Consider the following 24,303-nt stretch of genomic DNA (forward strand, 5'->3'; position numbering starts at 1 on the left):
CTTTGTGCAATGTCCAGAAGTGTTAAGAATGATTGTGTCACCTCTGAACATGTGAATTTTGATTATGCACTAACCCTCTAATGAGTTTGTTTCGAGTTTGGTGTGGAGGAAGTTTTGAAGGGTCGAGAGAGGAGGATGATACAATATGATCAAGGAGAGTGAATGCTCTAAGCTTAGGGATGCCCCGGTGGTTCATCCCTGCATATTTCAAGAAGACTCAAGCATCTAAGCTTGGGGATGCCCAAGGCATCCCCTTCTTCATCGACAACATTATCAGGTTCCTCTAGTGAAACTATATTTTTATTCAATCACATCTTATGTGCTTTACTTGGAGCGTATGTATGTTTTTGTTTTGTTTTGTTTGAATAAATTGGATCCTAGTATTCATTGTGTGGGAGAGAGACACGCTCCGCTGTTGCATATGAACACATGTGTTCTTAGCTTTATTTTTAATGTTCATGGCGAAGGTTGAAACTGCTTCGTTCATTGTTATATGGTTGCAAACGGGAAATGCTACATGTAGTAATTGGTATAATGTCTTGAACAATGTGATACTTGGCAATTGTTGTGCTCATGATTAAGCTCTTGCATCATATACTTTGCACCTATTAGTGAAGAAATACATAGAGCTTGCTAAAATTTGGTTTGCATGATTGGTCTCTCTAAGGTCTAGATATTTTCTAGTAAGGGTCGAACAACAAGGAAGACGGTGTAGAGTCTTATAATGCTTGCAATATGTCTTTTATGTGAGTTTTGCTGTACCGGTTCATACTTGTGTTTGTTTCAAATAGCCTTGCTAGCCTAAGCCTTGTATTGAGAGGGAATACTTCTCGTGCATCCAAATCCTTGAGCCAAACACTATGCCATTTGTGTCCACCATACCTACCTACTACATGGTATTTCTCCGCCATTCCAAAGTAAATTGCTTGAGTGCTACCTTTAAATTTCCATTCTTTGTCTTTTCAATATATAGCTCATGGGACAAATAGCCTAAAAACTATTGTGGTATTGAATATGTACTTATGTATCTTATTTCTTATTAAGTTGCTTGTTGAGCGATAACCATGTTCCTGGGGACGCCATCAACACTTTGTTGAATACCATGTGAGTTGCTATGCATGTTCGTCTTGTCTGAAGTAAGGGCAATTTACCATGAGTTGAATGGTTTGAGCATGCATATTGTTAGAGAAGAACATTGGGCCGCTAACCAAAGCCATGATCCATGGTGGAAGTTTCAGTTTTGGACAACAATCCTCAATATCTTATGAGAATATTATTTGTTGCTGAATGCTTATGCATTAAAGAGGAGTCCATTATCTGTTGTCTATGTTGTCCCGGTATGGATGTCTAAGTTGAGAATAATCAAAAGCGAGAAATCCAATGCGAGCTTTCTCCTTAGACCTTTGTACATGCGGCATAGAGGTACCCCTTTGTGATACTTGGTTAAAACATATGTATTGCAATGATAATCCAGGTAATCCGAGCTAATTAGGACAAGGTGCGGGCACAATTGGTATACTATGCATGAGGCTTGCAACTTGTAGGATATAATTTACATAATACATATGCTTTATTTCTACCGTTGACAAAATTGTTTCTTGTTTTCAAAATAAAAGCTCTAGCACAAATATAGCAATCCATGCTTCCCTCTTCGAAGGGCCATTCTTTTACTTTTATGTTGTGTCAGTCTACCCATTTCCTTCCATCTTAGAAGCAAACACTTGTGTTAACTGTGCATTGATTCTTACATACTTGCATATTTGCATTCATCATATTACTTTATATTGACAATATCCATGAGATATACATGTTGAAAGTTGAAAGCAACCGCTGAAACTTAATCTTCCTTTGTGTTGCTTCAATGCCTTTATTTAGAATCTATTGCTTTATGAGTTAACTCTTATGCAAGACTTATTGATGCTTGTCTTGAAAGTACTATTCATGAAAAGTCTTTGCTATATGATTCAATTGTTTAACCATTGTATTTACCATTGCTTTGAATCGCTGCATTCATCTTATATGCTTTACAATAGTATGATCAAGATCACGTTGGTAGCATGTGATGTCTACTCACGCTTCTTTTCCTGTAGACAGTGTTGGGCCTCCAAGAGTAGAGGTTTGTAGAACAGCAGCAAGTTTTCCCTTAAGTGGATCACCAAGGTTTATCGAACTCAGGGAGGAAGAGGTCAAAGATATCCCTCTCAAGCAACCCTGCAACCACAATACAAGAAGTCTCTTGTGTCCCCAACACACCCAATACACTTGTCAGATGTATAGGTGCACTAGTTCGGCGAACAGATAGTGAAATACAGGTGGTATGAATGTATATGAGCAGTAGTAACGGCACCAGAAAATAGCTTGTCTGCTACAACCGGCGTGTGGTTGATGGTGGTAATATTGCGGGAAGTACGAGATGCGATAGAACGAGTAAACAAGCGATGATTGCGGTATTTGGAAACAAGGCCTAGGGATCATACTTTCACTAGTGGACACTCTCAACATTGATCACATAATAAAACCACTCTACACTCTCTTGTTGGATGATGAACACCACTAATTGTGTAGGGCTACAAGAGCACCTCAATGCCGGAGTTAACAAGCTCCACAACATTCGATATTCATATTTAAATAACCTTAGAGTGCATGATAGATCAACACAACTATACCAAGTACTAACATAGCATGCACACTGTTATCATCACACTATGAAAGGAGGAATAGATCACATCAATACCATCATAGTAATAGTTAACTTCATAATCTACAAGAGATCAAAATCATAGCATATACCAAGTACTTCATGATGCACACACTGTCAACATTACATCATGGAGGAGGAATATACTACTTTAATAACATCACTAGAGTAGCACATAGATGAATAGTGATACAAAACTCATATGAATCTCAATCATGTAAGTCAGCTCATGAGATCATTGTATTGAAGTACATGGAGAGAGATTAACCACATAGCTACCGGTACAGCCCTTAGCCTCGATGGAGAACTACTCCCTCCTCATGGGAGACAGCAGCGGCGATGAAGATGGCGGTGGTGTCGAATGAGATGCCTTCCGGGGGCACTTCCCCGTCCCGGCGGCGTGCCGAAACAGAGACTTCTGTCCCCCAGATCTTGGCTTCGCGATGGCGGCGGCTCTGGAAGGTTTCTCGTACCGTGGCTTTTCGTATCGAAGATTTAGGTCAGGGGGCTTCTTATAGGAGAAGAGGCGGAGTCGGAAGGCTGACGGGGCCACCACATAGTAGGGGGGGCGCGCCCCCCCCTCTGGCCGCGCCAGCCTGGCGTCTGGTGGCCTTGTGGCCCCCCTCTGGTGCCTCTCGGGTGTTCTGGAAGCTTCGTGGAATTATAAGATGCTGGGCGTTGATTTCGTCCAATTCCGAGTATATTTCCTTACTAGGATTTCTGAAACCAAAAACAGCAGAAAACGAGAACCGGCACTTCGGCATCTCGTCAATAGGTTAGTTCTGGAAAATGCATAAAATCATCATAAAGTGTGAACAAAACATGTAGGTATTGTCATAAAACAAGCATGGAACATCAGAAATTATAGATACGTTGGAGACGTATCAGCATCCCCAAGCTTAGTTCCTACTCGTCCTCGAGTAGTTAAACGATAAAAGAATAATTTCTGAAGTGACATGCTACCAACATAATCTTGATCATACTATTGTAAAGCATATAAGACGAATGCAGCGATTCAAAGCAATGGTGAATACAATGGTTAAACAATTGAATCATATAGCAAAGACTTTTCATGAATAGTACTTTCGAGATAAGCATCGATAAGTCTTGCATAAGAGTTAACTCATAAAGCAATAAATTCAAAGTAAAGGCATTGAAGCAACACAAAGGAAGATTAAGTTTCAGCGGTTGCTTTCAACTTGTAACATGTATATCTCATGGATAGTTGTCAATGCAAAGCAATATAACAAGTGCAATAAGCAAGCATGTAAGAATCAATGCACGGTTAACACAAGTGTTTGCTTCTAAGATAGAGAGAAATGGGTAAACTGACTCAACATAAAAGTAGAAGAAAGGCCCTTCGCAGAGGGAAGCATTGATTGCTATATTTGTGCTAGAGCTTTTATTTTGAAAACAAGAAACAATTTTGTCAACGGTAGTAATAAAGCATATGTATTATGTAAATTATATCCTACAAGTTGCAAGCCTCATGCATAGATTACCAATAGTGCCCGCACCTTGTCCTAATTAGCTCGGATTACCTTGATTATCACCGCAATACATATGTTTTAACCAAGTATCACAAAGGGGTACCTCTATGCCGCCTGTACAAATGTCTAAGGAGAAAGCTCACATTGGATTTCTCGCTTTTGATTATTCTCAACTTAGACATCCATACCGGGACAACATAGACAACAGATAATGGACTCCTCTTTAATGCTTAAGCATTCAACAACAAATAATATTCTCATAGGAGATTGAGGATTGTTGTCCAAAACTGAAACTTCCACCATGGATCATGGCTTTAGTTAGCGGCCCAATGTTCTTCTCTAACAATATGCATGCTCAAACCATTCAACTCATGGTAAATCGCTCTTACTTCAGACAAGACGAACATGCATAGCAACTCACATGATATTCAACAAAGTGTTGATGGCGTCCCCAGGAACATGGTTATCGCTCAACAAGCAACTTAATAAGAAATAAGATACATAAGTACATATTCAATACCACAATAGTTTTTAGGCTATTTGTCCCATGAGCTATATATTGCAAAGACAAAGAATGGAAATTTAAAGGTAGCACTCAAGCAATTTACTTTGGAATGGCGGAGAAATACCATGTAGTAGGTAGGTATGGTGGACACAAATGGCATAGTGTTTGGCTCAAGGATTTGGATGCACGAGAAGTATTCCCTCTCAATACAAGGCTTAGGCTAGCAAGGCTATTTGAAACAAACACAAGTATGAACCGGTACAGCAAAACTCACATAAAAGACATATTGCAAGCATTATAAGACTCTACCGTCTTCCTTGTTGTTCGACCCTTACTAGAAAATATCTAGACCTTAGAGAGACCAATCATGCAAACCAAAATTTAGCAAGCTCTATTTATTTCTTCACTAATAGGTGCAAAGTATATGATGCAAGAGCTTAAACATGATCTATATGAGCACAACAATTGCCAAGTATCAAATTATTCAAGACATCATACCAATTACCACATGTAGCATTTTCTGTTTCCAACCATATGACAATGAACGAAGCAGTTTCATCCTTCGCCATGAACATTATGAGTAAAGCCAAGGACATATTTGTCCATATGCAACAGCGGAGCGTGTCTCTCTCCCACACAATGAATGCTAGGATCCAACTTTATTCAAACAAAACAAAACAAAAACAAATAGACGCTCCAAGCAAAGTACATAAGATGTGATGGAATAAAAATGTAGTTTCACTAGAGGAACCTGATAATGTTGTCGATGAAGAAGGGGATACCTTGGGCATCCCCAAGCTTAGATGCTTGAGTCGTCTTGAAATATGCAGGGATGAACCACGGGGGCATCCCCAAGCTTAGACTTTTCACTCTTCTTGATCATATATCATCCTCCTCTCTTGACCCTTCAAAACTTTCTCCACACCAAACTCGAAACAAACTCATTAGAGGGTTAGTGCATAATCAAAATTCACATGTTCAGAGGTGACACAATCATTCTTAACACTTCTGGACATTGCACAAAGATACTGAAAGTTAATGGAACAAAGAAATCCATCAAGCATAGCAAAACAGGCAATGTGAAATAAAAGGCAGAATCTGTCAAAACAGAACAGTCCGTAAAGACGAATTTCTAAGGGGCACCAGACTTGCTCAAATGAAAATTCTCAAATTTAATGAAAGTTGCGTACATATCTGAGGAATACTCACGTAAATTGGCAGATTTTTATGAGTTACCTACATAGAATTCAACCCAGATTCGTGACAGCAAGAAATCTGTTTCTGCGCAGTAATCCAAATCTAGTATGAACCTTACTATCAAAGACTTTACTTGGCACAAAAATGCAATAAAATAAAGATAAGGAGAGGTTGCTACAGTAGTAACAACTTCCAAGACACAAATATAAAACAAAAGTACTGTAGTAAAATAAACACATGGGTTATCTCTCAAGAAGTTCTTTCTTTATAGCCATTAAGATGGGCTCAGCAATTTTAATGATGCACTCGCAAGAAATAGTAATTGAAGCAAAAGAGAGCATCAAGAAGCAAATTCAAAATACATTTAAGCCTAACCCACTTCCTATGAAAAGGAATCTTTTAAATAAACAAGTCATGTAGGCATAATGCAACAAGCATAGAAAGATAAAACAAGTGTAACTTCAAAATTTTAAGCATATAGAGAGGTGTTTTAGTAACATGAAAATTCCTACAACCATATTTTCCTCTCTCATAAAGATTTTCAGTAGCATCATGAGCAAACTCAACAATATAACTATCAAATGAAACATTCTTATCATGAGTCTCATGCATAAAATTATTATTACTCCCAACATAAGCATAGTTATTCTTATTAATTGTAGTGGGAGCAAATTCAACAAAGTAGCTATCATCATTATTCTCATCAAGTGTAGGAGGCATAGTATAATCATAATTAGATTTATCCTCCATAGTAGGCGGCACCAGAAGACCACTATCATTATAATCATCATAAATAGGAGGCAAAGTATCATCAAAGAAAATTTTCTCCTCAATGCTTGGGGGACTAAAAATATCATGCTCATCAAAACCTGCTTCCCCAAGCTTACAATTTTCCATATCATTAGCAACAATGGTGTTCAAAGGATTCATACTAATATGTTCCATAGGTTTTTTAATTTTCGCATCAAACCATCCATGTCTTAACTCAGGAAATAGATTAAAAAGCTCCATGTTGCTTTCCATTATGCCTAACTAGTGTAAAACAAGAAACAAAAAGATGCAATTGCAGGATCTAAAGGAAATAGCTCCGAGCACTTACAACGGTACCAGAAAATAACTTAGTTACCTGGGACCAGCGTGTGAGTGCCTTTTACCTTTCCTCCCCGGCAACGGCGCCAGAAAATACTTGATGCTGTCCAGGACTGGCGCGTGGTTGACGAGGGAGGAAATGGTGTTGCTTTCCTTCGTTCCCCGGCAACGGCGCCAGAAAATAGCTTGATGTCTACTCACGCTTCGTTTCACGTAGACGGTGTTGGGCCTCCAAGAGCAGAGGTTTGTAGAACAGCAGCAAGTTTTCCCTTAAGTGGATCGCCCAAGGTTTATCGAACTCGGGAGGAAGAGGTCAAAGATATCCCTCTCAAGCAACCACTGCAACCACAATACAAGAAGTCTCTTGTGTCCCCAACACACCCAATACACTTGTCAGATGTATAGGTGCACTAGTTCGGCGAACAGATAGTGAAATACAGGTGGTATGAATGTATATGAGCAGTAGTAACGGCACCAGAAAATAGCTTGCTACTACAACTGGCGTGTGGTTGATGGTGGTACTTCCTGCAATATTACCACCATCAACCACACGCCAGTTGTAGCAGCAAGCTATTTTCTGGTGCCGTTACTACTGCTCATATATATTCATACCACCTGTATTTCACTATCTCTTCGGCGAACTATTGCACCTATACATCTGACAAGTGTATTAGGTGTGTTGGGGACACAAGAGACTTCTTGTATTGTGATCGCAGGGTTGCTTGAGAGGGATATCTTTGACCTCTTCCTCCCTGAGTTCGATAAACCTTGGGTGATCCACTTAAGGGAAAAATTTCTGCTGTTCTACAAACCTCTGCTCTTGGAGGCCCAACACTGTCTACAGGAAAAGGAGTGTGCATAGACATCAAGTAGTATTTCAAAGTAGTTGTAATAGTTGCTACATGAGGTGAACAACCATGAAGACGGCGCCATGGACCTTGACGCTACGCCGACGATGATGGAGATCATGCCCGTTGATGATGGAGATCATGTCCGTGCTTTGGAGATGAAGATCGAAGGCGCAAAGACTAAAGGGCCATATCATATCACATATGAATTGCATGTGATGTTAATCCTTTATGCATCTTATTTTGCTTAGAACGCGACGGTTGCATTATAAGATGATCCCTCACATTAATATCAAGATAATAAAGTGTTCTCCCCTCGTATGCACCGTTGATATAGTTCGTCATTTCGAAGCATATCGTGATGATCGGATGTGATAGACTCAACGTTCACATACAACGGGTGTAAGCCATGTTGCACACGCGGAATACTTGGGTTTGCTTGACGAGCCTAGCATGTACAGACATGGCCTCGGGACAACGGAAACCGAAATGTTGAACAAGAGTCATATGGATGATATGATCAACATGTTGATGTTCACCATTGAAGCTACATCATCTCACGTGATGATCGGTTTTGGTGTAGTGCATTTGGATCGTGTACCACTTAACAACTATGAGGGATGTTGTATTAAGTGAGAGTTCATTAGTAATTAGATTAAAACATGAACTAACTATCATGAACATAGTCTGAGTAGTATTTTGAATTAATTATGTAGTATTGGCATCCGTTTTCTACCATGCGCTAGTCTTGTAATTGAGATAGAAATACTGTTAAGTCTGACAAGAAACTTTACGGACTGGTACCGTATTGTTAAAGAATCAAGAAATAATTAAGTCCTATTTGCAAACTTTTAGTAAACCTCACATTGTTGATTCAAAGAGCTATGGTTTCAATTAGTACCTAAAGTCATCTTGTCTCCGTGAAACTTGAAGTTCAAATCTGTTTGAAAAGTAAGGAGCTGAAAATTTAGTTTTCAAAAATAATCAAGGTATGAGATATATGTGATATATAAGACCTTATTGCAAGATGATAGAATATAATTTGGTGAGACTACATAAACTCATAAGTTTTATGGGAATGTACGAAGGTTGAAGACGCAAGGTGTAACATCCCAAATTTCAATAAAAAGAAAGTTAGAAGAATTCCAGAGAGCAAAATTTCAAACCAACAAAAACTTTTTAAATTGCATATAGTGCCATGCATAGGACTTGTGCATTTGATTGATATGCCATGATGATTGTTATTATGTGTATGTGCTATACTCTAAAACCCTAAATGTGATCATATGAAGATCACCCACCCAAATAAATCAAAAGGAGAAAGAAAATCAAATAAAAGAAAAAACCCTAAAACCCTCACATATGGCTTATGCCATTTTTATAAATTTTGACCCTAGACCAATTTGGTCTTCACCATTAGTTGAACAATGTTACTAAACACTTATTACAACTTTTGGAATCAAAGAAACACAAATCAAATGGATTTCAGATTCAAATTTGGCTCACATATGATAATGGTCAAATCTGCCAATTATAGTCTGATCACTACTTTGAGCCCCTGCAATTCAAAATTCTCAAAGTAAACTTTGCTAACTCTTTGCACCTCATCCAAGACAACATCAAGGTGAACACTTTTTGTAAAGACCACCATACCAAATTCTTTTTAGATCAAATACTATGCTCATCCAAAGTTGACACTTTTTATTAAGTGGAACAATCTCACACTTAGCCAAATTTGCAATTCTTTGAATTTAACAATTCCACCACCACCTCTCATCATCTCTGGTCAAATACAACTCAACCAAACACACACATTTCAAATTGGTCAACCTTTTGAATTCACTCAAATTTGGGCAAAAATGACAAATTCCAAATATGGAACTATTTGACACTATGTCAAATAGTGATCTACACTACCCTAATCTACCCCAAACTATCCTATCTGGTTCCCCTACCCCCTCTCACCCTTAGTGACACATAGTAACCCTAAGGGGAGAGCATGGCCAGCTAGGGCATGTCCATGCCAGCCATGTCGCCACCCCGACAAGCCTCCCCTCTCTCCCTTCTCCCTCTGCCCTGGCCACCGTGCCAAAGCTCGCCACCGCACCACCCTAGCACCGCCTACACCAGCCCTGGTCGAGGAAGCGACGACCATCGCGAGAGATCGCGCGCCAAGGTCGCCGCCAGATGCCGCTCGCGTCGCGCGTGGACGCCACTGGACACGCGCCACCCCAACGTCTCGCACTCGCTCTGGCCCCGCTTGCAACGCGTTGAGCATCGCCGTGACACCTCAGACCCACCAGACACGCGCTCGACCCGACCCTGGACCGCCGCCGCCGGAGACGACGAAGAAGATCCCGTAGACGCCGCCGCTCGACACGGAAGCAATGCGTCGCCCACAGACGCCGCCCGACCGTGCTATCGCCGGCATTAGCATCGCCTGGATACGCGGAACGATCCTGCGCCCTCGCCTAGCTCGCTAGCCCGCCGGAATCACCGCGCCATGGTCGACCTTGCCACTGCCCCGCAGCCCCTTCTCAACTCTATAAATACCGCGTTCCCTGGACGAAGCTGAGCACACCATCTCATTCCCCATCGACCACTGCCTCACCGCAACCCATTAGCTACCTCAATCGTCGCCGGAGCAAGCCCAATCGCAAGATCGGAGCCGCGGAAGCCCTGGAGGAATCGCCATCGATCCAGGCCACGGCCACCTCGTGCTCCGCCACTGCTACAGGCTGCTTCACCGTCGTCCACAACTTCATCACGCACACTGCCAACCCTTGCTGGAGCTCTGGTTAGCCCTCCGACCCCCTAGCGCCGCCGTGCCCGTAACCCTCTCTCGTCGGAGAAGACGACGACGGTGAGCCGTTGGATCGCCTTCTAATCCAACGCGTCGCGTCGCTCGTACCGATTCGGGTTTTAAAAGAGACTGACGGGTGGCCCCCACCTCGTCAGACGGCCCAAGCACACTGGATGCGTTGCTGGGCTGGTTTTCTCTGGTTTGAACCGTTTCGGCCCACGTCGCTTTCCCGCCAGCCCGTTTAGTTCAAATTTGATTTAATTCAATTCAAACAATTTCAATACTGGCTCCAACTTTGAAAATCCATAGAATCTGTTTGGCTTGGCCAAATTTAACAAATTTGATATGGTTGGAAAGCTATGAAAAAGATATACAATATGCCACTGGTCCCACTTCAAGATCTGTTGTAGAATTAATCTGATAAAAAGATGAAGGCAGGGACTTTTCCCTATTCAAATAATTATTAAAAATCAACCAAAATAGATATTAAGATGATTCCAACTCCAATAGCTCACATTTGACTTACACTAATTGTTTATGCAAGAAAATGGTGTTGTCACTTTGCATGATCATGCCCTAGTTTAATTAATGGACAATATGGCTAGTTTATTTAAGTGATATTGTCCAAAACTATTATGCAAACCATATGGAGTATTTTACTTCATTTAAATCTTGTCCCAAATGAATTCATGTGATGTTTGGACCCCTGGCCAAACTCTCTTATATGAATTACTTGGAGATTTAAATCATGTGTAGCATAATTAAATGGTATGAGGTGGTCTACCTCATTTAAATCATTTTCTCAAATGATGATAATGAATGTTTGACTTAGGTCAATATAAGTTCATGTATGATTGTTTGAGAAATTAAATCTTAAGAAGATTTCAATGAGAGGAAATTATTTCTCAAGAACCCTATGGAAACTATCATTTACATATTAAATAAAAGGAAATTATTTCTCCTCAAGCAACACAACCAATGCACCATAATTAGAATAATTGTGTGCTTAGAATAGTTTGTGTGAATATATGTGATGTATGGAATAGCCATTGAATTAGTTGAGTGATTATACTCGTATTTAAATTTAGACGCTAGCACCGGAGAATACCCGGAGGAAGAAGGTTGCTACCAAGAGGAGGAGGAGGAGAACTTTGAGAACTACCAAGGCAAGCTAATATTCTTGCAAAGTGCAAAGCCCTTTGGGGCAAGGCACCATAGTCTTACCTTTTGTTACCATAAGCCTATCCCAAGTTTCTACATTACAAGTTTTACTTGTTGTTTTCCAAGAGTTATTTTTATAGTTAACTTTGGTCAAAGTAAAGAAGTTTACTAGGGTAGTAAAGTTAGTCTCAATCAAGAGGCAAGATAGCACCCCTCATGATTTAGAGCTAGTGCTAATGATTAAAACTTGACTATTCTAGATGGGAACAATGTGACTTGAACTGAAATTTGAAACCTTGGAATGGTGAAGCATTCCATTGAATGATTTTTGAAGGTGAATATGAACAAGAGAAGATGGTGATTTTTGATGAACATGATATTGGTTTGAATGCGATACCTTTCAATATTGAGTACCCCCACAATACCTGATTATGGGTAGGGCTTAACTGGAAGTTTATGCATCTTAGTATGGGTTCCCTCTGAACACACATCACAGGGGTTATGCTTGAGGCTGCCTCCGTTGTTGAGAAATGATGTGAAATTGAGGTGAATTGTACGGCCAAGCCCTGTGCGGTTCCCGGGTTGACAGTTGGTCTTCACTGGGAGGCCAAGCTCATGGGGAGAGGTGCTCATACTAGGATTTGTAAGTGAAAGGTTATGGTTGATGATCCGCGTACTGTGTTACGATAATTCGTGGTAATCCCGACGGATGAAATCAAATGTTGTGGCACAAGTGTGCAACCTCTGCAGAGTGTCAATCTATTCGAATAGCCGCGTCCACGGTTACGGACGGTTGGAAAGGCCATACAGTTTCCGATGTCAAATCCTTGAAAACGATGGTGAAATGAATTGTGAAGTGGTGAATTGAATTGAAATCACCACTTGAATGGTGGGAATGACACTAATGTTCCCACTTGAGTTAGTTAGCATAGGCATAAGCTTTTCTCAAATACTTGTGACCTAAAATTGGCTTTATGCAAATAAACTAGAGCTTAGCAAACCTTACTAGAATTGTTTAGCACTTACATTAGTATTAGTTTGCGAGTACTTGAAGTACTCACGGCTTTGTCCCTGGCTATTCAAATGGCCAGAGTATGAAGATGAACAAGGAGATGACCAGCAGGACGCCTACGACAACTAGGAGTCTTCCGGTGTCAAGCGTTGGCCTGTGGACTAGAGAGTCCTTGTATCTTACGCTTCCGCTATGAACTTGTGTTTGTTCGTTGATCAATAGATCAACTATTCGTGTAATATGGATCATGTGATTCCAATTTCTAAGACATTATGGTTTGTAATGAATGATGACTATGATACTTAACTATTATGCCTCGCAACAACAATATTCCTGGGATTGCGATGTATGACATAATAGGCATCCGGACTTAAAAATCCGGGTGTTGACACAAGGCGTCCCAATCCTCCAACTATTGGGGCACTAACGATATTCGCATATCCATAAAGTGATCATCCTTAGTATGCGCCGTTGCTGTGACTTGTCGTTTCGAAGCATCACGTGATGATCGGGTGTTATAGATTCTACGTGTGCATACAACGGGTGCAAGCCAGATTTGCACATACAAATACTGAGGTTAAACTTTACGAGCCTAGCATGTACAGACATGGTCTCGAAAAGTCGTCATGATATGATGGATAAAATTATGAGTGAAATTGTTCATCATATTAAAAGGTTACTAATAGTGAAATCCGGAACACTTGTCATATGATGATCAACTTCAAATTAAGAACCTCAAGGTTATTGGTATTTGACCAACAAACCTAGAAGTTATTAAAGATGAAGTGTTTTCTAAATAATGAGGAAAGCTAAAAGAGAAATTACAAAAGATATTTTGGCAGAAAGAAAAGAAATGACTAGAAAGTCTAGCTCAGGTGTATATAAATGATATACATGTTATGGTTGTATTCCTAGTTAGGTCACACAATGAAATTCTTGGGTATTAGTACCATATTGGTTGGTATGAAGTGTCATACAAAACAACGCAATACAAGAATACAATGGCCTAAGTGACTACAAGGAATATGATAGGAATGCACGTCTGGAACAAAAATAAAGTGTTATTATGTTCGTCGTTGGCATTCTATCTAGCCCTTAGAATTTATAATAAAGAACTTAATAATTGTTATTTTGCTCTGGTCAAATGAAAACAATGAGTTGTTCAAATTATGACATTACTCCATGTACTATGGATAAGTTATTATAAATCTTAATGGTGAATCACACATACATAATACTGACACTAAAATGCCATAAGGAAAATGATTAAGAATTCCACTTATTTGTGGAACCGCCATTTAGGTCATGTTAGAAAGGAACGCATGAAAGAACTCCATGCAAATGGATTTTTGGAGTCATTTGATTTTTGAATCGTTTGACGCTTGCAAATCTTTTCTAAAGAGAATGACTAAAATACCGTTCATAGGCCAAGAGATGAACGGGCAACTAACTTAGTGGAAAAATACATGATGATGTATGTGGTTCACTGGGCATAGTTGTGTGCGGGAGATTCTTCTACTTCATGAAAACTTCCAACAATGAATCGAGTATATATGTGTGGATATATTCAATAAGGAAGAAGTTTGAAACATTTGAATGTATTAAAATAAATTTCAGCATGAAGTGGAAATCATCGTAATAGAAAAAACAAATATCTATGATTGGATCATGGTGGAAATATTTGAATTACGAGTTTTAGTGAACATCTAAGAGAGTTATGAAATTGTTCTACAACTCACGTTTCTTGGAGTATCATAATGATGATGGAGTATCCTAGAGATGTATTCAAAACTTGTTGGATCAATGATGGGATAAAATATTGATGCCATTATATTTTTGTGGATTATGCTTTAGAAGCTACCGCTTTTACACTAGATAGAGCATCATCATGATCCGTTGAAATGACATCATACGAGTTATGGCATGGGTATGAACCCTAATAGTCTTTTCTTAAATTTTGGTATGCATAGCATAAGTAAATGAGTTTACAACCAAAATCGGATGAATGTCTTTGTTGGTTATCCCAAAGTATTGATTGGGAATTCTTTCCACTATGGATACAAAGTCAAAAGTGTTTGTCGATGTTTCTTATTTATTTCCAAGAAATTGTTTCTAGCGAAGTATTAGAGTGGGAGGACAATAGAATTTGATAAGGTTTATGAACCTGAGCACAATGATCAAAGTAGCGCAGCATCGGAATTGGTTCCGGAAGCGGCCACGACGATCATGGCTCCCATGACTACAAAGTGTTTTAGCCATGGAGATCGAAGTACATATTGAACCTTGTAGGTATGGTTTACTTTGTGATCAAATAAATGATTTGTGGACAAAGGATTGATTTTGAACAATGATAAACCAACTACAAACAAAGAAGTTATGATGGGCCCTGACTCCGTTAAAATGGCTATACGCCATGAAATCCAAGATAGATGAATACTTATTGAAAGTAAATGGATCTATAAAATTTGATGAAATTTGACTTGTCGAAAATTTGTTTACGACAAAGTTCAAAGAGTTGACTACGATAAGATTATATCTTCCGTAGCAATGCTTATAGTCTATGTGGATTATTCTAGTAATCACTACATATTTCTTTTATGAGATATGCTAGTAGGATGGCAAAATACATTACTTATCAGAAGTGTGTATTAAAGGTGTATACAAGATACAACCAAGAGTTTTGCTGGTCCGTGGAATACTAGATAGGTATACAAACATCAATTGGATGAAGTGAGTATCGTGGAGTTGGAATCTTCACCGGATGAAATGGTCAAAGAGTTTTTGATTTCATCAGAGACGATGAAGAGGCTTGCATTTGCAAAAAATTAAGTGGGAATGCTGAGACATATTTATAATACTTTATGTAGATAACATATAGTTGGTTATAAATTATGTAATTATATACTTGATTAAAAGGTTTCATTGAGAAATTAACTTCAATGAAAGGAAATGGACTGAAACAAATTTAGTGTCAAGATCTATGAAGATAGATTGAAACACATAATAAGTTTAATTCAAAGTACATAGAATGGATATTGAAGTAGTTCAATATAGAAATATTAAGAAAATGTTCTTGTCATGTGAAGGTTTAACAAGACTTGAGTGTATCTGACACTCAATGAATAAAAACACATGAGTGATTTTAGATCACAAATAATATGTAAAAATCAGATGTCCTGTGCTCTAAAAAGTTAGGAGCATATACCGAGTGATTCATGTGATGATCATTGGACAAACAGTAAGAATATCCCTGTGTGCTTTAGAAGAACCAAGGATACACATATAGTTTTATATGGGGTAATGACAAACAAATCACTATAAGGTGTTGCACCGATATTTGTTTGGTCACATATAAAAATAAAATTCAAATCTCAATTGGGCTAAGTGTTGTTTAAAAGGTAGCACAATGCTAGATTTAGAAGAGTTCTAAATATTGTGACGGATTCTACAAACGAAGGCAGAGTATGTCATTGTTTTGACAATGACTAAGGATGTTTAAGTCGAAGAGTTCTTTGAGAACTTGGTGTAGTTCCGATAGTGTCAGAACTTTGAAGCTATATTGTGTATGACAATATTAGTGACATATTTCAGACCGCGGAATTAAGGTTCCACCAGAGAACTGAACATATATGATTATGCCGACTCATTTGGAAAATGAGTGATGCGTTGAGGCGCAAATGAATTGCAAAATACATACGTTTCTGAGCGTGTCAGATCCGTTGACTAAAACTTCTCCCGTGAGAAAAAACATGATAAAGCACCGGAAGACCAAGGTGTTATATCTTTACATATGTAAACTAGATTATTGACTCTAGTGCAAGTGGGAGACCTGTTGGAGATATGCCCAAGAGGCAATAATAAATGGTTATTATAATATATCTTTGTGTTTATGATAATGTTTACATACCATGCTATAATTGTATTAACCGAAACATTGATACATGTGTGTTATGTGAACAACAAGGAGTCCCTAGTAAGCCTCTTGTATAACTAGCTTGTTGATTAATAGATGATCATAGTTTCATGATCATGAACATTGGATGTTATTAATAACAAGGTTGTGTCATTATGTGAATGATGTAATGGACACACCCAATTAAGCGTAGCATAAGATCACGTCATTAAGTTATTTGCTATAAGCATTCGTTACATAGTTACCTAGTCCTTTCGACCATGAGATCATATAAATCACTTATACCGGAAGGGTACTTTGATTACATCAAACGCCACTGCGTAAATGGGTGGTTATAAAGGTGGGATTAAGTATTCAGAAAGTATGAGTTGAGGCATATGGATCAACAGTGGGATTTGTTCATCCCGATGATGGATAGATATACTCTGGGCCCTCTCGGTGGAATGTCGTCTAATAGCTTGCAAGCATATGAATTGTTCATAAGAGAACACATACCACGGGACGAGTAAAGAGTACTTGTCAGGAGACGAGGTTGAACAAGGTATAGAGATACCGATGATCAAACCTCGGACAAGTAAAATATCACGTGACAAAGGGAATAGGTATCGTATGTGAATGGTTCATTCGATCACTAAAAGTCATCGTTGAATATGTGGGAACCATTATGGATCTCCAGATCCCGCTATTGGTTATTGGTCGGAGAGAAGTCTCAACCATGTCTACATAGTTCGCGAACCGTAGGGTGACACACTTAAGGTTTGATGTCGTTTAAGTAGTTATGGAAATATGGAATGGAGTTCGAAGTTTTGTTCGGAGTCTCGGATGGGATCCAGGACATCACGAGGAAGTCCGGAATGGTCCGGAGAATAAGATTCATATATAGGAAGTCATTTTCTAGGTTTGAAAATGATCCGGTCTTTTTTCTGGAAGGTTCTAGAAGAGTCCGGAAGAAATCAGCATGGAAGGTGGAGTTGGGACTCCACCCACCTTGGCCGGCCAGCCTAAGGGAGGAGGAGTCCCAAGTGGACTCCTCCCCATGGTGGCCGGCCACCCCACCAAAGGAAAGGGGGATTCCCACTCCCCCTAGGTTTGGTCATATGGAAGGTTTTATGTTGGGTCTTATTCGGAGACTTTGACCTAATCTTTGGGGTTTTCCACCTATATAAAGAGAGGAGGAGAGGGGCTGGCCGGCCACTCTTGCCACCACCTTGGCCGCACCCCTTTGAGGGCCGGCACCCAAGCCCCCTCTCCCAAACCCTAGCTACCTCTCCTCCACATACAACTCCCGCATACGCTTAGGCGAAGCCCTGCCGGAGTTCTCCACCACCACCGCCACCACGCCGTTGTGCTGTCGGGATTCCAAGGAGGATCTACTACTTCCGCTGCCCGCTGGAACGGGGAGGAGGACGTCGTCTTCATCAACACCGAACGTGTGACCGAGTACGGAGGTGCCGCCCGATTGTGGCACCGTCAAGATCTTCTACGCGCTTTTGAAAGCGGCAAGTGATCGTCTACCGCAGCAACGAGAGCCTCCTCTTGTAGGCTTTGGAAATCTTCAAGGGTTAGTCTCGTTAATCCCCTCGTTGCTCCCATCTTCTAGATTGCATCTTGGCTTGGATTGCGTTCTCTCGGTAGAAATTTTTTGTTTTCTATGCTACGAATCCCTACATGTATCACCTTGAATGAGCAAGATCTGAGCTTCTTCTAACTCTTTCCAAAGTTCCTTTGGAATCTCCCATTCCGTAGGTTGATTATCGGTACTTTTTCTGCTTATAGCATCTGCTACTACATTAGCTTTACCTGGTGTATAGTTGATCGTCAGTTCATAATCCTTAATCAAATCAGACCATCTCTTCTATCTCATATTCAATTCCTTTTGAGTGAAGAAATACTTCAGACTCTTATGATCTGTGTATAACTCACACTTGGATCCATAAAGAAATTGTCTCCAACTCTTTAAAGCATACACGACTACCGCCAATTCTAAGTCATGTACTGGGTAGTTATGTTTATGTGGTTTCAATTGCCTCTATCCATGAGCTATTACCTTACGGTCTTGCATTATAACACATCCAAGTCCATTCTTGGAAGCATCACAATACACTGTGTAATCCTTTCTAGGTTCTGGAACTGCTGACACTGGTGCTGTGGTTAACTTCTCCTTGAGTTTCTGAAAACTCGCTTCACATTCCTCAGTCCACACAAATGGAGTGTATTGATGAACCTGAAAGCTCATTGGATGAAAAAGAGGAGGAGAGTGATGAACAAAAGGAGGAAGAATGGATTAGCTACCCATGCCAACCTTGTAATGAGAGTAACTCTTTATCTCTTACACTATTTGATTGTCCTCCATGCTTACCAAAGGAGGATGAATGTTATGTTCCTGTGGATTCTCTTGAAATATTACCTATGAGTAAAACTTGTGAGAATAATTATGCTACTATTATCTATGATAATCCATGCTACTTTGATAAATCTTATGATAATGCTTTGTTTGTGCCTGATGTCGAAATGCATGGTACTAAAGAGTTTTGCTTAGCAAATGTTTATGATAAAGCTCTAGATGATGGTCCTATGTTACTTGATAATATTAATTGTACTGCTAATGAAAATGGGATTGGATAAGTCTTGACTTTATCTAAGAGTCCCATATCTCTTGAGATTGATCAATCATCTTGTTATATTATTGATAAAAGTGGGTTTGAAAGTTTTAATCCCACTATTTTTGAGCTTGATAAAAATTATGTGTTTGTAGATCATGAAAAGCATGCTGTAGGTGATAGTTATATTGTTGAGTTTGTTCATGATGCTACTGGAAATTATTATGAGAGAGGAAAATATGGTTGTAGAATTTGCATGGTACTAAAACACCTCTCTACATGCTGAAAATTTTGAAGTTACTCTTGTTTTATCTTCCAATGCTTGTCACTTTGTTCTTCATGAATTTATTTGTGTAGAAGATTCCTATGCATAGGAAGTGGGTTAGACTTAAATGTGTTTTGAATTTGCTTCTTGATGCTTCTTTTGCTTCAACTCTTATTTCTTACGAGAGCATCATTAAAATTGTTGAGCCCATCTTAATGGCTATAAAGAAAGCACATGAGTAGCAAACCGAGGAAACGGAAAGATAAGAAAACGATCAGTACATCATGCGATGATCTAAAGCGCCACATTGTTCTTTCAGGGAAAAGAAACATCGTGGGAGTGGAGGGCAAGACAGACATGTCAGAAGATTATAATATGTTTGGTGAAATTCCGCCCTTCAAAGTGAACACCGACCCAAGCATTAAGTTAAATGATGAGGATGCTCCATGGATACGACCCAATCGTAAGCAAGCAGGGACACAAGGGAAGAAATGATGTGTAATAATTTATTTTACCAAACTTTGTTGAATGGATCATGTGAATTATATTATCTGTGATGTGTTTGGTGTCCATTTTCGAATGATTCGATTGATTCGAGATACCACTGATGATACATGAAATTTGGAGTGACTAAGTCATACTCCTGCTTAGGCGTATAATGGGAAAAGGACTAGAGGAGCCGTAATTGCATGGGATTTGGTGGATCTAGCATTGCCGAAATTGATTGGCCATGCCATAAATACCACTGATGATACATGAAATTTGGAATGACTTAGTCATACTCCTTCCTAGGCGTATAATATGCATACTCATAGTCTTCATAGTCGCCGCCATTGTACTGGTAGTCGTCGCCTTCTATGTTGCCGCCGTTGTCATCGCTGTTGTCGTCGTCGCTGTCGTCGGGCGGCGCTCGTGGCTCGAACTGAGGGTAGCGCAGGCGGGGGATATCGCCGGCCGTGATGTAGTCCATGACGCTCTGTAGAGTCCGGCCGTACCACCATAGCCGACGGCCGGCCTCGTGGAAGTTCCCAGGAGGCAGACCGTCCTCCTCATACCTGGCGAGCGCCCTGTCACGCCGATTAATTAAGAAGGCGTCCCAAGTATGCTGGTTATCGGGATGCCAGCGGGGATTCATCCGCTGCTCTGGCGTGAGATCGAGGTAGTAGTGGTTTGTGTTGGCCGCCCGGCGCGCAGTACCCTGAGGGACAGGAGGGACCGGCACGCCTCCGGCGCTTAGGCTCCAGCCGGCGGGGACGCGGTAGCCCGGTGGGCAAGGGTAGTTCGAGGCGCAAAGCTCCTCCACCTGCTGGTAGGTTAGAGTGGGTGCGGTGGAAGCCATGAGAGAGTGATGAGAGATTGTAGAGATGTGATAATGCTGGCCAAGCCGGGCTACATATATGTAGTGAGAAATGGCGGGAAAAATGGGAGCAGGAAGACAGGAGGCGGGAAGAAAGTGGCGGGAAGAAAGAGGCGGGAAGACAGATGAGTGAAGAAATGGCGGGATAAGGACGTTTGGGTAAGTTTTAGTCCCGGCTGGTGGGTGCAACCGGGACTAAATGTGGTTTTTGTGTCATCTAAGAAAACTGTCGGTGGGATAAGGACGTTTGGGTAAGCTTTAGTCCCGGCTGGAGGGTGCAACCGTGACTAAAGCTGTCGGCGGGATAAGGACGCGTGGGTGGACGCACTGCTCGATGAGATAAAGCATGTAGCGCACGACGCCCTGTCGGAGGAACAAGACAAAGCAGAAGCGGCGCCGTGCCTATAAAAGGAGCATCGATACGCCTTGGCAAGCAGACCAACAAGCCAACCTAGCAGGTAGGGAGAGTTTCATCCCCATGGATGGAGTAAAGGTTTGGAAAATCACCCGTGGCGCAATTTCTCGAAGATGTCGTCGGTGCACACGCCCTACGACATCTTCGGAAGTTGCTCCTCGGGAAAATTTTCCTGCAGGCCCGTGAAAGACTCCATCTCCTCTAACAGTGTTGGGTAAAGGGTTGGAAAATCTCTCGTGGCGCAACTTCTCGAAGATATCGTTGGTTTACACACCCTACGGCATCTTCGGAAGTTGCGCCTCAAATTTTTTTCCTGCAAGCCCATGAAAGATAGCGGCGGGAAAACAGAGGCGTGAAGAAATGGCGGGAAGACATAGGCGGGAAAGAACTGGTGGGAAGACGGGCCGGGGAGAACTTGTGGGAAGACAGAGGTGGCCGGGAAGAACTGGTGGGAAGCGGGGGGCAGGAAGACAGATGAGGGAAGAAATTGGATTTTTCTGATTTTTTTGATATATTATTTGTATTTTTAACATTTTGAATTGAATTAGTTTTATTTTTCTTAACTTTTTGATATATTATTTGTATTTTAAGATTTTGAAATGAATTAGTTTTATTTTTCTTAACTTTTTGATATATTATTTGTATTTTTAAGATTTTGAAATGAATTAGTTTTATTTTTCTTAACTTTTTGATATATTATTTGTATTTTTAAGATTTTGAATTGAATTAGTTTTATTTTTCTGATTTTTTTGATATAATTTGTATTTTTAACATATTGAATTGAATTAGTTTTATTTTTCTGAATTTTTTGATATGTTATTTGTATTTTTAAGATTTTGAATTGAATTAGTTCTATTTTCTGAATTTTTTGATATATTATTTATATTTTTAATATTTTGAATTGAATTAGTTTTATTTTTCTTAATTAGTTTTTCTGAAAAAGCACCTTTAGTCGCGGTTGGTGTCCCCAACCGCGACTAAAGGTGGTTTCCGCGGGAAACCGCAAAACTGCCGAAAATGGGCTTTAGTCGCGGTTGGGGACACCAACCGCGACTAAAGGTCGCCTTTAGTCGCGGTTGGTGTCCCCAACCGCGACTAAAGCCCGTTCCCTATTTATACGCGCGAGCGCGCCTCCGCGCCCCATTCGTCTTCTCCGCCCGATCAAGAGCTCTTCCCGTCAGGCTGCCGCTGCCGTGTCGCCCGTTGTCGCTGCCCCGCCGTCGTCCTTCGACGCCGCAACCGTCGCCCACCGCCCCGTCGTCGATCGCGTACGTCGTCTCGATGAACGCGCGCGCCCCCGCGCCGCCCTCTCTCGCCCCGCCGCTCTCACACTATGGCCGCGCGCCCTCGCCCGCCGCCGCGCGCGCCGCTCTCACCGGCCCGCCGGCCTCCGGCCACGCGCGCTGCCGCGCGCTACAGAGACAGAGAGGGATGAGAGAGGGAGAGAAGGGGCCGAGGCCGGCGCCCCATTTTTAGTTTTTTTTGTTTTTATTAAATAACTCACAATTTGTTAATTAAAAATGTAAACTAAAATTTGACTTAAAAAAGATTGTGTAAAAAAAACTAAAATTTGACTTAAAAAAAAATAAAAATTGACTTAAAAATTCTGTCTCAAAAAAGAACTACAATTTGACTTAAAAAAGAACTTAAATTTGACTTAAAAGTTTGTCTCAAAAAAGAACTAAAATTTCACTTAAAAGTTTGTCTAAAAAATGAACTAAAATTTCACTTAAAAAAGAACTCAAATTTGACTTAAAATTTTTGTCTTAATTCTTTTGACTTAACTAAAATTTGACTTAACCACCGCGCGTATACGGAGGGGGCAGCGAGCCCCTCGTCGCCCCCTCCGTATACGCGCAGTGTTTTTTTTGGGATCGAGAGGGGGCGGCGAGGGTTATGTGTGTTGTCCTCGGCACCGCCACTGCCCTTTCGCCACCGCCGCCCTTTCGCCGCCGCCTTTTCGCCACCGACCCCGCGTGTATACGGAGGGGGCGGCGAGGCCCTCACCTCCCCCTCCGTATACGCGCAGGTTTTCTTTTGTTTTTTACGAGAGAGAGGATCGGCACCGCCACCGCCACCGCCCTTTCTTTATATGTAGAAGAGATGTGATAATGTTGGCATATACACAATTAATTAGTTTTTACTACATGTTTTCAGGAGTGACACATATGGCGGACGATAGAGCCGACCCGATTAGGGATAACTATAATCCGGAAGCCGAGGCACATCTTTTCGGCATCATAAACGGCGACATTCTTTATGTGCTGGCCCAAGAAGATGAAGAATAGGATATCTCTTCTTATCTGAACCTTGGTGGTGAAGATGAAGGTCGTCAGCGAGGTGATGACGAAGGAACGGGCACTGTTGATGGAGGTCAACCGTCGACAAACACCTCCGGCGATGTTGATAAGCAATTAGCAATCACCACCTCCGGCGAGGTATATATATACATTGAGCCTCTGGTGATACAAATTTACCGATTTCAATAAATATGTGTATTAACTCGACTCTCTTTCTTATTTTAGCCCTCGGCCAGCGGATCATCGAAAAAATCGGTGAAGACAAAGCGTGGCAAAACCAAGACGCTGAAACAAGGAGTAATATATACCATTGATGTTATCAGTCCAAAAGGCAAGCCACTGGAGCCCGAAGAGGCGTACACCAAGTTCATCAACCAATGCGGAGTCGTTGTTAGAGACAGAGTCCCGATCACCGTCCAGGAACGGCATGAGCCAGTGAAGGCACGTGTTGGTTCCAGTTTCGTCAGCAAGAGAAAGAAAAAGGAATGCTGGAGAACGCTTATGGAGCATTTCGTTCTACCTCCGGAATACAACAAAAAAGATGAATTCGGTAACGACGATCCGGAGGGACGTAAGAGGAGGAGGCTGGTCAAAGAGTTCGCTCTTCAGAATATGGCCACGGCATTCCGGACATACAAGAAAAATTTAGC

The sequence above is a fragment of the Lolium rigidum genome, chromosome 1, assembly GCF_022539505.1.
Source record: "Lolium rigidum isolate FL_2022 chromosome 1, APGP_CSIRO_Lrig_0.1, whole genome shotgun sequence".
Taxonomy (NCBI): domain Eukaryota; kingdom Viridiplantae; phylum Streptophyta; class Magnoliopsida; order Poales; family Poaceae; genus Lolium; species Lolium rigidum.